Below are 14658 nucleotides of genomic sequence, written 5' to 3'. Positions count from 1 at the left end.
GAGTTAGATTTTTGCATTAACATTTTGGCACCGTCTGTGGGAAAGCGGACAAAAAATCGCTTTTACTACACCGAGAGAAAATGACAAGAGGAAAGAAGAAAATGCATACACCAATTGTCCTTGTTGATCCCGAGCCATCCAGGGCGTGGAACTCAACTTCTGGACTGTAAATAGAGTTTGCGCCAATGGAACCTACTCAGCGATCCAAGAATTGAGGGGGTAGATACCAAGCATTGCAGCACCAAATGGAGGTGCTGGTCAGTGAGGTCAGCCAGATGAGGCAGCAGATGAACAGGCAGCATCCACCTCCGGACTAGGAGATAAATACTTCGATAGTTGCAGAATGTTAAACCCCAACAATGTCTCGAGATGCCTCGCGAGGGGCATCTACTCGGGTCCCTATGCGGCCACGAGAGCCATCGAATCGAGCCCTAACGCATGTCTCTGAGACATCGGCACTGGCACCGACCAACCTCTGCCACGAATTGGAACGGAGAAGACATGAAAGGACTCCCAAACATGACAAGGTTCAGGAAGCAGTGGCTCAGAACAAATATCCCTGGGAAACTCAGCTCGAAGAATTACCAGGCCAGATCGACACAATGCGTCGAACGTACCAAATTCAAGTTCCAATCGCCGTGGACGTAATGATGGAGGAAACCAAACCCTCGTTCACTAGAGAAATAATGAACGCGGTGATGCCACCAAGGTTCCGAATACCCCCCATCATGCCCTACTCGGGCTCTAGGGATCCTACCGAGCACATGAAATCCTACCGTTCATATATGGAGCTCCAATCAACCTTCGGACCCATCATGTGCCGAGCATTCTCGATAATGTTTACTGAAGCCGCGCGAAGCTGGTATCGGCAACTGAAGCCAAGGTCTATCAGCTCGTTCGCGGAGCTAAGGCATTCCTCACTCAGTTCATAGTGGGGAAGCAGGGCAGGAAACCCTCCGCACATCTGCTCACCATCAAACAGAAAGATGAGGAGGCTCTGAAGGACTACATCCTTCGATTAAACGAAGAAGCAATGCAAGTCAATGACTACTTGGATAAGATGGCTCTGATTGCGATAATCTCTGATCTCAAGGAAGAAAAGTTCCTATTTTCAATAGGGAAAAACCCTCCAACCTTGATGGGAGCCTTTATGAACCGAGCAAAGAAATATTCAAACGCCAAGGACTTCTTTAGCTCTCGAAAAGGGACTCATCATACAGGAATCTCTTCCAGAAACAAAAAGTGCAAGGATGCCCCTTTCCGGCAGAATACGAACAAGAAGAGGACAGATGAGGACGGATCCCGTGGCCAAAGACCGAGTAAGAAACCTGAGAGTCGATTCAGCACGTACACACTTCTCAACACATCACCAGAGTAGATCCTCTTGGATATTCGGGACAAGAGGCTATTGCACTGGTTGAGCTGCATGAAGACAGAAGCGGGTTAGCAAGACAAGCGCAGATATCGTCGCTTTCATCGCGACCATGGGAATGACACTAGCGATTATATCAACTTGAAGGAGGAGATCAAGACCTTCATCCGCAAGGGTCACTTATGTCAGTACGTAAAAGAAGAAAGACAGGCTTGTAAGGACGAGCAGCCGAGCAGAGCTACGAACGATGGTATTGAGATCCGGACGATATACGGAGGTCTGTCTGGAGGTGGCGACTCAAACCAAGCCCGAAAAGCTCATGCTCCGAGCACCGATCTCGAGCACTACATCCACTTGGTTGACAGGTCGAGAAAGGAGCTTCGACTGAGCCCTTGCAGTCCTACGTTTATAGAGGATGATGCACGTAAAATTCAGCATCCTCATGACGATACCTTGGTGGTCACGATGAAGATAGCCAATCGTAAGGTGTATCGCATCCTGGTCGATACTGGGAGCTCAGTCGACATCATGTACTCCGAGGCGTTCGACAAGATGGGCATTGACAGGTCACGCTTCCGACCCGTTCAGACCCCATTGCACAGCTTCACAGGCGACAAAGTTATCTCAGAAGGGGCGATCTCTCTCCCGGTCACAGTAAGAGAAGGACAGAACTAAGTCACCCTATTGGTGGACTTTCTGGTGATAAATATACCGTCGACACACAATGTTATCCTAGGATGACCATCTCTTAACGCCATGAGGGCGGTGGTATCCACATACCATTTGATGATGAAGTTTTCTGTGACTGGAGGGACCGGTTACCTCAGAGGAGATCAGAGGGAGGTTCGACGCTATTACACCATAGCAGTTAGAAAGGGCTCGGAAAGACAAGCCCTCGCAGTCGACATGCTCGACCCCAGAGAAGATCCTTTAGAGAGGAATTCCTCCATAGAGGATCTCTTGACTATCCCGCTCGATGATACCGGCCCGGCCAGAACGGTCTAGCTCAGATCCTCATTAATCGCTGATCAACAAAAATAGATGTCACGCCCTAAACCCGAAAAATCGGGCTCACAAAATTTTTGATTTCCGAATCTGGTGCCGACAGCCTCCGCAGTACCTCATTCTCGGCTCCCAGCGTCCATACGCAAGATTCCGATCCTGGGATTCTACAAGGAGGATTTTTCAATATATATTTAACTCATAATAAGCATAACCACAAGTTTACTTAACTCACAAAGACAACATCATCATCACATATCCACCAATATAAACATTTGAATACAGTGCTAAAAGGAAAATACATATATTAAAAAAATCAAAGCTCCAAAAGACCGCTGCACGCTCCATGCTCAACGCTACTGCAACCTAACGCCACCTGCATGCATCTATCATGCATAAGCTTATAGAAAGCTTAGAGGGTTGTGTAAGTGTGTGCATAAGATAAGTGCCAAGTATTTAATACAATGCCATAATCATACACTATCAGAAATACTGGCAAGATCATGAATCATACTATATCAGAGTAAGTGAAAATACTGACAAGTCCATGAGTCATATAATATTAGAGTACACAATATAAATCAGTAATGCAAATGAGGAGTCAAAAAGAGCCATATATCAAATGCTAAGGATTCAATGTAATATGCAATTCCTGATAAGTTCACGAATATCGTCAGCCATATCTAGGCCATGCAGAAACATAGTAACCCAAAATGCTATATGGCATGAATGTAATGCAATATGCGGTGCGAATGGAATGCCCATGCTGGAGTGTGAAGTCGGGATGATAGTATGTAGTATCGCTGGCTACAGGATCTACCACAATGGACTTCTATCCAAACCAATCCCATACCTAAATTTGGATAGTTAGACTCAATGTGGTAAACTCCTGATCTCAGGTTAGTCACGCGACCCAACCGAAATCCTGACCATTGCGAAGGTACACGTAATAGATAGTTGCGCACCACTAGTCCGAGTGGATAGTGAATGGATGAATGAATGAGTATGCAACTCCTACTCAATAAGTCCATGTATCAGTACTGTACATCTCTGGGATCATCACTGGGGTCTAGTACACTCTACGTTAGCTTGTTGCTCCATTAAGCGCACAATACAACTGGGTAAGTGGAAGAGACCTCACTACCCACCTATCAATATCGGCCCGGCTTGTCGATAGCAGACCCATTTAGGAGTTGGTCAGACTCAGCTTAACTATGCCTACTCCCTCATGCGGGTAAGGCTACACCCCCTCCCAACTGACCACGATAAGTGGGAGATGCGGGCTACTGGTATACGGCCTTCATGCACTCATATATATCCACTCGGTCTCGACATTGGGCATCCTCTGGTACCAAGAGGGTTTAGAGATTTTCACCCAGGGCCATTTATGGCGGCCCGATGCTAGTAACAGATTTTCGGTGTCCTATTTGACCATCCACGATATGCCTGTGGAGGCTACAGCCCTGATGTCGCTGGGGCGTACAATAATTACAACACACAATGCAAGATGCATGAGTCATATAATCCAATCATGCATTAATCCTGTGCATAGCGTGTGCTCATGTGAGACAATCTCTGCCTATCAGAGAGTCTCATAACAACTGCCTAATGACATATGCAATGGTCAACCATATCTCATAACAAACATGCAGATGATGCATATGGGCATGCATCATAATGCTATGATGTCACATACTCAAAATCGGCATCGATAATCGGAATTGGCCTCGACAATCGGAATCGCCCTCGACAATTAGAATCGGCCTCAATAATCAGAATCGACAATCGGAATTGGCATCGATAATCGGAATCGGTCTCGACAATTAGAATCGACCTCGACAATCGGAATCGGCCTAACAAATGGCTTAAGGGAAGGTCACAATGTGGACATTTAACCATCATCGCTCATCAATGTAGACATTTAACCAACATTTCTCCCAAGGAGTGGCCCTTATAGGGCCAGCCATATAGTGGGCCCATGGCCTCACACAAGGACTTATATACATCACCATGGGCCTCACTTAAGGGCCACATATGCATCACGTTGGGCCACAATACATGGGCTGAAAAATACATCTCATTGGGCCTTACCAAATGGGTCAAAAATACATCACAATGGGCCTCATAATCTTCAAGTGGGCCACATCAACGGGCCGCTCCAATAGGCCTCATATAAAACAAATGGGCCACATCATATGGGTTATAAACACATCACATCAAGCCTTGCCCATGGGCCTCGAATACATCACAATGGGCCAGAACCCATGGTCTTCAAATACACAATAGGTGGGCCCTACACATGGGCCTAATATACATAACAGGTGGGCCCTGCACCCGGGCCTCATACACATCAAGTGGGTTGCATTAATGGGCCGCACTAATGGGCCTCATAAATGGGCTACAAATATATCAAGATAGGCCTCATGGATGGGTCACAAGTATATCAAAGTGGACCTCTCGAATGAGCCACAAAATACACCAAAGTGGGCCTGATGAATGGGCCACAAAATACATCAAAGTGGGCCTCATGTGGGAGCTTGAATTACATCTAAAATCATTTCAGTAGTGGTAGGTGCAACATGTGTATCACTGTACACAATCATTCCATGGGGCACATGGCCCACTAATGATGCTTAGCACTGTCCAAACATTGTCCATGTAAATCAACACCTTCCAAACATTGTCTATGTAAATCAGCACCATCCAGACGTTGTCCAGCACCGTCCAAACATTGTGGACGGTGTGGATATGGAACATACATCGAGGTGGGGTCCACAACACCGTCCAAAGGTGGTCTAGCACCGTCCAGACACTTTGGATGGTGTGAATATAATACATACACCATGGGTGGGGTCCACGTATGTGGCCCACCAGATATTTGAATCTGCTTCATCTTTGTGTCTCAAGCCTAAAGAAGAGCTCACTAATGGGTAGACGGTTTGGATGCAACACATACATCACGTGGGAGGTGGGTCCCACCCGTCCATCCATCTGGACGCTGTGGATTTGACCCATACATCACGGTGGAGTCCACACCGATGGACGGTGTGGAATACAATACACACATCAATGGGCCCCACAGAGCTTGATGACGTCACTAGCAGCCATATAGTTGGTGTGCGGTACCTCTGTCAACCTGTCCAGCAGGTGGGTCCCACATGAGGCCACCACACATGTATATATATAATATAATATAATATAATATAATATTTATTATTGTTTATGAAGGAGGTCCAGCGTCCAAACCTTGGACGCTGGACGGTGTGTATAAAACACATACTACATGTGGGATCCCACCATCTAGACAAGTGGACGGTGTGTATAAGAGGTGGGTCCACACACCACATCACATGCATCACGTGGTAGCTCTCAGATTGTAGCAGTTGTAAGCTGCTAGACCGTCGCCCAGTAGTCCAAATGGACGGTGTTGATATAACACATACCTCATGATCAGCACCCACATCGACTATCCAGATGGATGGTGCACATACATACATCACAGAAGGGCCTGCACAACACCATCCAGATAGACGGTGCAGATGGCACACACACATCATGGAGGGGCCCCACGTGGCAGGTGGGCGGTATAGGTAAAACACATACCTCATACAGGGCCCACAGAATTTGGGGACATCAATACAATAGCCATCTTGCTCCTGTAAGATGGATGGACGGTGTGGCTACATACATCAGGTGGAGTCCGACCTTGGATGGACGGTATAGATTAGGTGGGTCCACTAAAAGAGGAGAGAGAGAGAGAGAGAGAGAGAGAGAGAGAGAGAGAGAGAGAGAGAGAGAGAGAGAGAGACGATGGAGATGGGAGGGACCCCGCCATTATGGGTCCCTCAAAATACAATGTATACATCAAGTGGGTCACATTACAAGTGGGCCCTAAATCAAAAACCAAGATGATGAACACCCACCATTGGATCTTGGACTCCTCCTTCCACCGATGCGTTTTAGAGCTCTAAGGGATGCATTTCAACGGTTGAGATTGGTTTTGGAGGGTGGGGATGGGAGATAGGAAGTGGGCCACACAATGCTCCCTCATGGAGCTTGCTTGGACGTGGGTTGCTTGGAGAATGAGAGAGAGAGGTGATGGGAGAGAGGGATGGTGAGTAATGGATGGGTGTACTTGGTTGTAAGAGAGAGAGTTGACTTTGGGGAGGGTGGTTGTACTTGGAGATAGGTGTTGTACTTGACATTTGATTGATGGATTGATGTGATGTGTCATAGAGATTCTCTCGGTATTTGTAACGCACGACATTTTCCTCGAACTGAACATGGGCTCACATCTCCTGACCCGGGTATCGCCTCAGCGTGTAATATGCAACGTCGGAACTGTGGCGATGACGCAGTTGCAAGGGTATAAGTTTTGAGTTGAGTCGACTCTGATATATGGGACACGACTCAGGATCGCACGCAAACGTTGATAACAGATTGCGAGTCGTCGAAATTCGATTGGGAGGACCGCGGAGGCATACGGAACGATTCGGGCTAGGATACGGGTCTCACAACTCTCCCCTCCTAATAAAAATTTTATCATTGAATTGTAAAACAGACAAGGGAAGAAAAAGCATCATCAAGTATATAAGTTAAGGCACAATCAATCTACCAAAGGATGAAGTAGCGATCTCTAATCTCAACCTTGCTCTTCCAAGATGTCTCCTCTACAAAATGGTGACCCTTACTGAACCTCAGATCCTGGTTTAGAAACGATTAAAACGGGAATGCTATACAGCCTCATAATCTCAACGGTAGGGAGCTATGTTAGAAAATCTCTAAGTCATTTAAACTCAGGGATCTAATCATTCTAAGTTCTTAACAATCAAAGAGTGCAGGATAGCTATCAGCAGATATGTGATGTTATCCTCAGGTATTCTCAAGTTATACTCTGATACCAACTTCTGTCACACCCCAAACCTGAAAATCGATCTTATAAAATTTTCGATTACCGAATTCGGTGCCGAGAGCCTCCATAGTACCCCATTCTCAGCTCCTAGTGTCCATACGCCAGATTTCGATCCTGGGATCCTATAAGGAGAATTTTTTAATGTACATTTAACTTGTAATAAGCATAACCACAAGTTTATCTAAATCACAAAGACAACATCATTATCACATATCTACCAATATAAACATTTGAATATAGTGCTGAAAGGAAAATACATATATATTTTTTTAAAAAATTAAAGCTCTGGAAGACCGCTACATGCTCCATGCTCCATGCTCAATGCTGCTGCAACTTAACGCCACCTGCATGCATCTATTGTGCATAAGCTTATAAAAAGCTTAGAGGGTGGTGTAAGTGTGTGCATAAGATAAGTGCCAACTATTTAATAAAATGTTATAATCATACACTATCAGAAATACTGGCAAGATCATGAATCATACTAATCAGAGTAAGCGAAAATACTGACAAGTTCATGAGTCATACAATATCAGAGTACGCAATAAAGATCAGCTGTGCAAATGAGGAGTCATAAAGAACCATATATTAGATGCCAAGGATTCAATGCAATATACAATTCCTGATGAGTTCACGAATATCGTCAGCCGTTTTTAGGCCATACAGAAACATAGTAACCCAAAATGTCATATGCCACGGATGTAATGTAATATACGGTGCGAATGGAATGCCTATGGTAGAGTGTGAAGTCGGGATGATAGTATGTAGTATTGCAGGCTACAGGATCTATCACAGGGGATCCAAACCAGTCCCATACCTAATTTGGATAGTCAGACTCAATGTGGTAAACTCCTGATCTCAGGTTAGTCGCGCGCCCCAACCGAAATCTTGACCATTGTGAAGGTACATGTAACAAATATTTGTACACCACCAGCCCAAGTGGATAGTGAATGGATGAATGAATGAATATGCAACTCCTGCTCAATAAGTCCATGTATTAGTATTGTACATCTCTAGGATCATCACCGGGGTCTAATACACTCTATTCTAGCTTCCCGCCCCATCAAGCGCACAATACAACTGGGTAAGTGGAAGAGACCTCACTACCCGCTTACCAATATCGGCCCGGCTCATCGATAACGGACCCATTTAGGAGCTGGTCAAACTCAGCATAGCTATACCTACTCCCTCAGGCGACTAAGGCCATACCTCCTCCCAACCGACTACGGCACAGTGGGAGACGCGGCCTACTGGTATACGGTCCTCATGCATTCATATATATCCACTTGGTCTCGACGTTGGGGCATCCTTTCGTACCAAGAGGGTTTAGAGATTTTCACCCAAGGCCATCTATGGCATCCCGATGCTTTTAACAGATTTTTGGTGTCCCATCTAACCATCCATGATATGCCTGTGGAGGCTACGACCCTGATGTCGCTAAGGTGTACAGTAATCACAACACACAATGCAAGATGCATGAGTCATACAATCCAGTCATGCATCAATCCTGTGTATACCGTATGCTCATGTGAGATAATCTTTGCCTATTAGGGAGTCTCATAACAACATACCCATTGACATATACAATGGTCAACTACATCTCATAACAAACATGCAAATGATGCGTATGGGCATGTATCATGATGCCATGTTGTCACATACTCATAATTAGCATCGATAATCGGAATCGGCCTCGACAATCGGAATCGGCTTCAACAATCAGAATTGGCTTCAATAATCAGCCTCGACAATCGGAATCAGCCTCATCAATTAGAATTGGCTTTGACAATTAGAATCGGCCTAATAAATGGCCTAAGGGAAGTCACAATATGGACATTTAACCATCATCGCTCATCAATGTGGACATTTAACCAACATTTCTCCCAAGGAGTGGCCCTTATAGGGCCAGCTATATAGTAGGCCCATGGCCTCACACAAGGACCTATATACATCACCATGGGCCTCACTCAAGGGCCACATATGCATCACGTTGGGCCACAATACATGGGTCAAAAAATACATCTCATTGGGCCTTACCAAATGGGCCAGAAATACATCACAATGGGCCTCATAATCGTCAAGTGGGCCGCATCAATGGGCCACTCCAATGGGCTCATATAAAACAAATGGGCCACATCATATGGGTCATAAACACTTCACATCAGGCCTTGCCCATGGACCTCGAATACATCACAATGGGCCACAACCCATGGGCTGTAAATACACAATAGGTGGGCCCTACACATGGGCTAATATACATCACAGGTGGGCCCTGCACCTGGGCCTAATACACATTAAGTGGGCTGCATCAATGGGCCGCACTAATGGGCCATACAAATGGGCTACAAATATATCAAGATGGGCCTCATAGATGGGCCACAAGTAAATCAAAGTGGACCTCCCAAAGTGGGCCACAAAATACACCAAAGTGGGCCTGATGAATGGGCCACAAAATACATCAAAGTGGGCCTCAAGTGGGAGCTTGAATTACATCTAAAATCATTTTAGTAGTTGCAGGTGCAACATGTGTATCACTGTACACAATCATTCCATGGGGCACATGACCCACTAATGATGATCAGCACTGTCCAAACATTGTCATGTAAATCAACACCATCCAAACATTGTCTATGTAAATCAGCACCATCCAGACGCTGTCCAGCACCGTCCAAACATTGTGGATGATGTGGATATGGAACATACATCGAGGTGGGGTCCACAAAACCGTCCAAAGGTGGTCCAGCACCATCCAAACACTCTGGACGGTGTGAATATAATACATACACCATGGGTGGGGTCCACATACGTGGCCCACCAAATATATGAATCTGCTTCATCTTTGTGTCTCAAGCTTAAAGAAGAGCTCACCAATGGGTGGACGGTTTGGATGCAACACATACATCACATGGGAGGTGGGTCTCACCCGTCCAACCATCTGTACGCTATGGATTTGACCCATAAATCACAGTGGAGTCCACACTAATGGATGGTGTGGAATACAATACACACATCAGTGGGCCCCACAGAGCTTGATGATGTCACTAGCAGCCATATAGCTGGTGTGCAGTACCTCTACCAACCTGTCCAACAGGTGGGTCCCACATGGGGCCACCACACACATGTATGTATATATATAATATAATGTAATATAATATAATATAATATTTATTATTGTTTATGAAGGAGGTCCAGCGTCCAAACCTTAGACGCTGGACGGTGTGTATAAAACACATACTACATGTGGGATCCCACCATTTGGAGAAGTGAAAGGTGTGTATAAGAGGTGGGTCCACACACCACATCATATGCATCATGTGGTAGCTCTTGGATTGTAGCAGCTATAAGCTGCTAGAGTGCTGCCCAGTAGTCTAGATGGACGGTGTTAATATGACACATACCTCATGATTAGCACCCACATCCACCATCTAGATGGACGGTGCACGTACATACATCATAGAAGGGCCTGCACAGCACCGTCTAGATGGATGGTGCAGATGGCACACAAACATCATGGAGGGGCGCCATGTGGCAGGTGGGCGGTATAGGTAAAACACATACCTCATGCAGGGCTTACAGAATTTGGTGACATCAATACAGTAGCCATCTTGCTGCTGTAAGATGGATGGATGGTGTGGCTACATACATCAGGTGGAGTCCCACCTTGGATGGACGGTACAGATTAGGTGGGTCCATCAAAAGGGGATAGAGAGAGAGAGAGAGAGAGAGAGAGAGAGAGAGAACAGTGGAGATGGGAGGGACCCCGCCACTATGGGTCCCTCAAAATATAATGTATACATCAAGTGGGTCACATTACAAGTGGGCCCTAAATCAAAACCCAAGATGATGAACACCCACCATTGGATCTTGGACTCCTCCTTCCACCGATGCATTTTAGAGCTCTAAGGGATGCATTTCAATGGTTGAGATTGGTTTTGGAGGGTGGGGATGGGAGATAGGAAGTGGGCCACACAAAGCTCCCTCATGGAGCTTGCTTGGACATGGGTTGCTTGGAGAATGAGAGAGAGAGGTGATGGGAGAGAGGGATGGTGAGTGATGGATGGGTGTACTTGGTTGTAAGAGAGAGAGTTGACTTTGGGGAGGGTGGTTGTACTTAGGGATGGGTGTTATACTTGACATTTGATTGATGGATTGATGTGATGTGTCGTAAAGATTTCCTCGGTATTTGCAACGCGCGGCATTTTCTTCGAACTGAACGCGGGCCCACATCTCCTGGCCCGGGTATCGCCTTGGCATGTAAATAGCGCGGTCGCAAGGGTACAAGTTTCGAGTTGAACCGGCTTTGATATACAAGACACAACTCAGGATCACGCGTAAATATCGATAACAGATCACGAGTCACCGGAATTCGACCGGGAAGACCACGGAGGCATATGGAACGGTACAGACTAGGATACAGGTCTCATAAGTTTCCTGCGATTGGAGGGACCAGTTACCTCATTGGAGATCAGAGGGAGGCTCAACACTGTTACACCATAACAGTTAGAAAGGGCTCGAAAAAATAAGCCCTTGCAGTCGACATGCTCATCCCCAGAAAAGATCCTTTAGAGTGGAATTCCTCCATAGAGGATCTTAACTATCCCGCTTGATGATACCGACCTAACCAGAACAGTCCAGCTCGGATCGTCATTAACCGCTGATCAACAAAAATAGATGTTGGAGTTCCTATGGTGGCATCGGGATGTTTTCGCCTGGTCTCATCATGACATGCCAGGTATTGCTTCTGAGGTGATGGTCCATAGGCTAAATGTGGACCTAGAGCACGAGCAAGTCAAACAGAAGATTAAAGCCTTCAAGCCCAAGAGATATGCCCCAATTGTTGACGAGGTTACTAAGCTCTTCGACGTAGGTTTCATAGAGGAAGTTTATTATCCTGACTGGATTGCAAACGTTGTGATCATAAAAAAAGACAACAAAAAATAAAGAGTCTGCGAGACTACTCGGATTTGAACAATGCCTATCCTAAGGATAGCTTTCCCCTTCCCAGGATCGACTAGTTGGTCAATAGCACAGCCGGTCACGAGCTCCTCACTTTCATGGATACGTACTCTGGTTATAATCAGATCACGGAGCATCCTCCAGACAAGCAAAAGACAACGTTCGTCACAAACAAGGGACTTTATAATTATCAAGTAATGCTCTTCAGTCTAAAGAATGCGGGTCCTATATATCAGAGGCTAGTAAACAAGATGTTCTCCTAACAAATTGGTTGAACTATGGAGGTTTACGTCGACGACATGCTTGAAAAGAATATAAGGGCAGCTGACCATCTATTAGACCTTAGGGAAACCTTTTCTATCCTACGTGAGTATCAAATGAGGTTAAACCCCACCAAGTGTGCGTTTGGCGTGGGCTCTGGTAAATTCCTCAGCTTTCAAGTGAGCCAGAGAAGCATCAAAGCAAACCCTGACAAGATCAAAGCCCTCCTTGATATGAGCTCTCCTCGGACAACAAAGGAGATCCAATGTCTCACTAGAAGAGTCGTTGCACTTAGCTGGTTCATCTCCACGGCCACAGATAAGTGTCTCCCCTTATTCCAGTAGTTGAAGGGTCATAAGAAGGCGGAATCAACCTCGGATTGTGAGCAGACATTCCAACAGCTGAAGCACTATCTAGGGTCGCCCTCGTTGCTGTCCAAACTAGAGAATTCTCTCTTCCTTTACTTAACGATCTCATCATCATCTGTCAGTTTAACCCTTATCAGAGAGTCTGTAGGAAAACAACATCCCGTTTACTATACCAGCAAGGCGCTAGTTTCGGCCGAAACAAGATATCTGAGCATAGAGAAGATTGGCCTAGCTTTGGTCATATCAGCATGACGGCTACGCCCGTACTTCTAAGAATATTCGGTAATCGTCCGAACTGACCAACCCCTTCGGTAAGTGCTTCAGAAGCCCAAAGTATCTGGCGTCAGACCAAGTAGACCATAGAGCTCAACGAATTCGACATCGAATATCAGTCGAGGACAGCCATCAAGGGCCAAGCAGTGGCTGACTTCATAGTGGAGTTCACCTCTCAAAATAGTGAAGCCGAGACATTTGACTCGGATGCACTACCCTATACAGTATCAAACCTCATGACCCTTCGGATACCTCCACCCGCCGACAATATTAGAATGGAATCAGAAGCTGTGAACAGATGGACCTTATTTGTGGACGGGTCATCGAATTTGAAGCGAGGCAGAGCAGGAGTTGTCCTAGTCGTGCCCGATTCGACAATGGTCAAATACGCTATAAGGCTCGGCTTCCGAGCCTTTAATAACGAAGTAGAGTACGAGGAGCTACTGGCTGGGCTCAGATTAGCAGTCTCCTTAGGAGTCCAATTTCTCGAGGTTCGATGTGATTCCCAACTCGTCGTAAACCAGGTACGGCAGAGTATGATGCTAAGGAGACCATGATGATAGCTTACCTGGGAGAGGTACAAAAGCTTATGGATAAATTCCAGAAATGCGTCATCAGTCAAATACGAAGGGCTGAAAATTCCTGGGTCGATGCCCTCATAAAGTTAGCCTCAGCAATTGAAGGGAGTATTTCGAGAATCATCTCGATGGAATTCCTGGATAAACCGAGCATCGATCGCACCATTGGGCCTTTGCCCCTGGGTAAGGGATAAATCAAGTATGCTATTGTAGTGGTGGATTATTTTACCAAATGGGTTGAGGCCGAACCTATTGTGAAAATCACTGAGTAGAAAATAATAAATTTTATTTGGAAGAACATTACCTGTCGATTCGGCATCCCACACACCATAGTGTCAGACAACGGGAAGCAGTTTGACAAAGATAGGTTCAGGACCATGTGTTAAAGGCTCGACATCATCAACACTTACTCATCACCTCAGCACCCCCAATCCAATGGTCAAGTGGAGGCTGTGAACAAAATCATCAAGAATCACCTCAAAACTAAGTTAGAGAAGGGCAAGAGTAATTGGGCCGAGGAACTCTTATTCGTTTTGTGAGCATATAGAACTACAGCTCGATCAGCTACAGGAGAGACCCCGTTCTCCCTCTCTTACAGCGCGGAGGCCATCATTCCCGTTGAGATAGGACTTCCCACAGCTCGGGTGCGAACCTACCAAGACGAGCAGAACACTGAGCAGATTACGACAAGACTTAACCTGCTCAATAAGTCGCTCGCTTCTACAATTCCAGAGTCAAAACGAGACGTTTTCGACGGAGAGACCTAGTCCTTCGTCATGTGTTCCATAACACAATGGAACCCGAAGTAGGGTCCTTGGGCCCTAACTGGGAGGGACCCTATCGAGTAGTTGACTCAGCTAAACTCGGATCCTATCGCCTTGAGGACCTGGAGGGACGAGCTCTACCACATCCCTGGAATGCTGAGCATATGAAAATCTA

Source organism: Magnolia sinica, chromosome 13, assembly GCF_029962835.1.
Source record: "Magnolia sinica isolate HGM2019 chromosome 13, MsV1, whole genome shotgun sequence".
Lineage (NCBI taxonomy): Eukaryota > Viridiplantae > Streptophyta > Magnoliopsida > Magnoliales > Magnoliaceae > Magnolia > Magnolia sinica.
Note: the sequence above shows the minus strand (reverse complement) of the source record.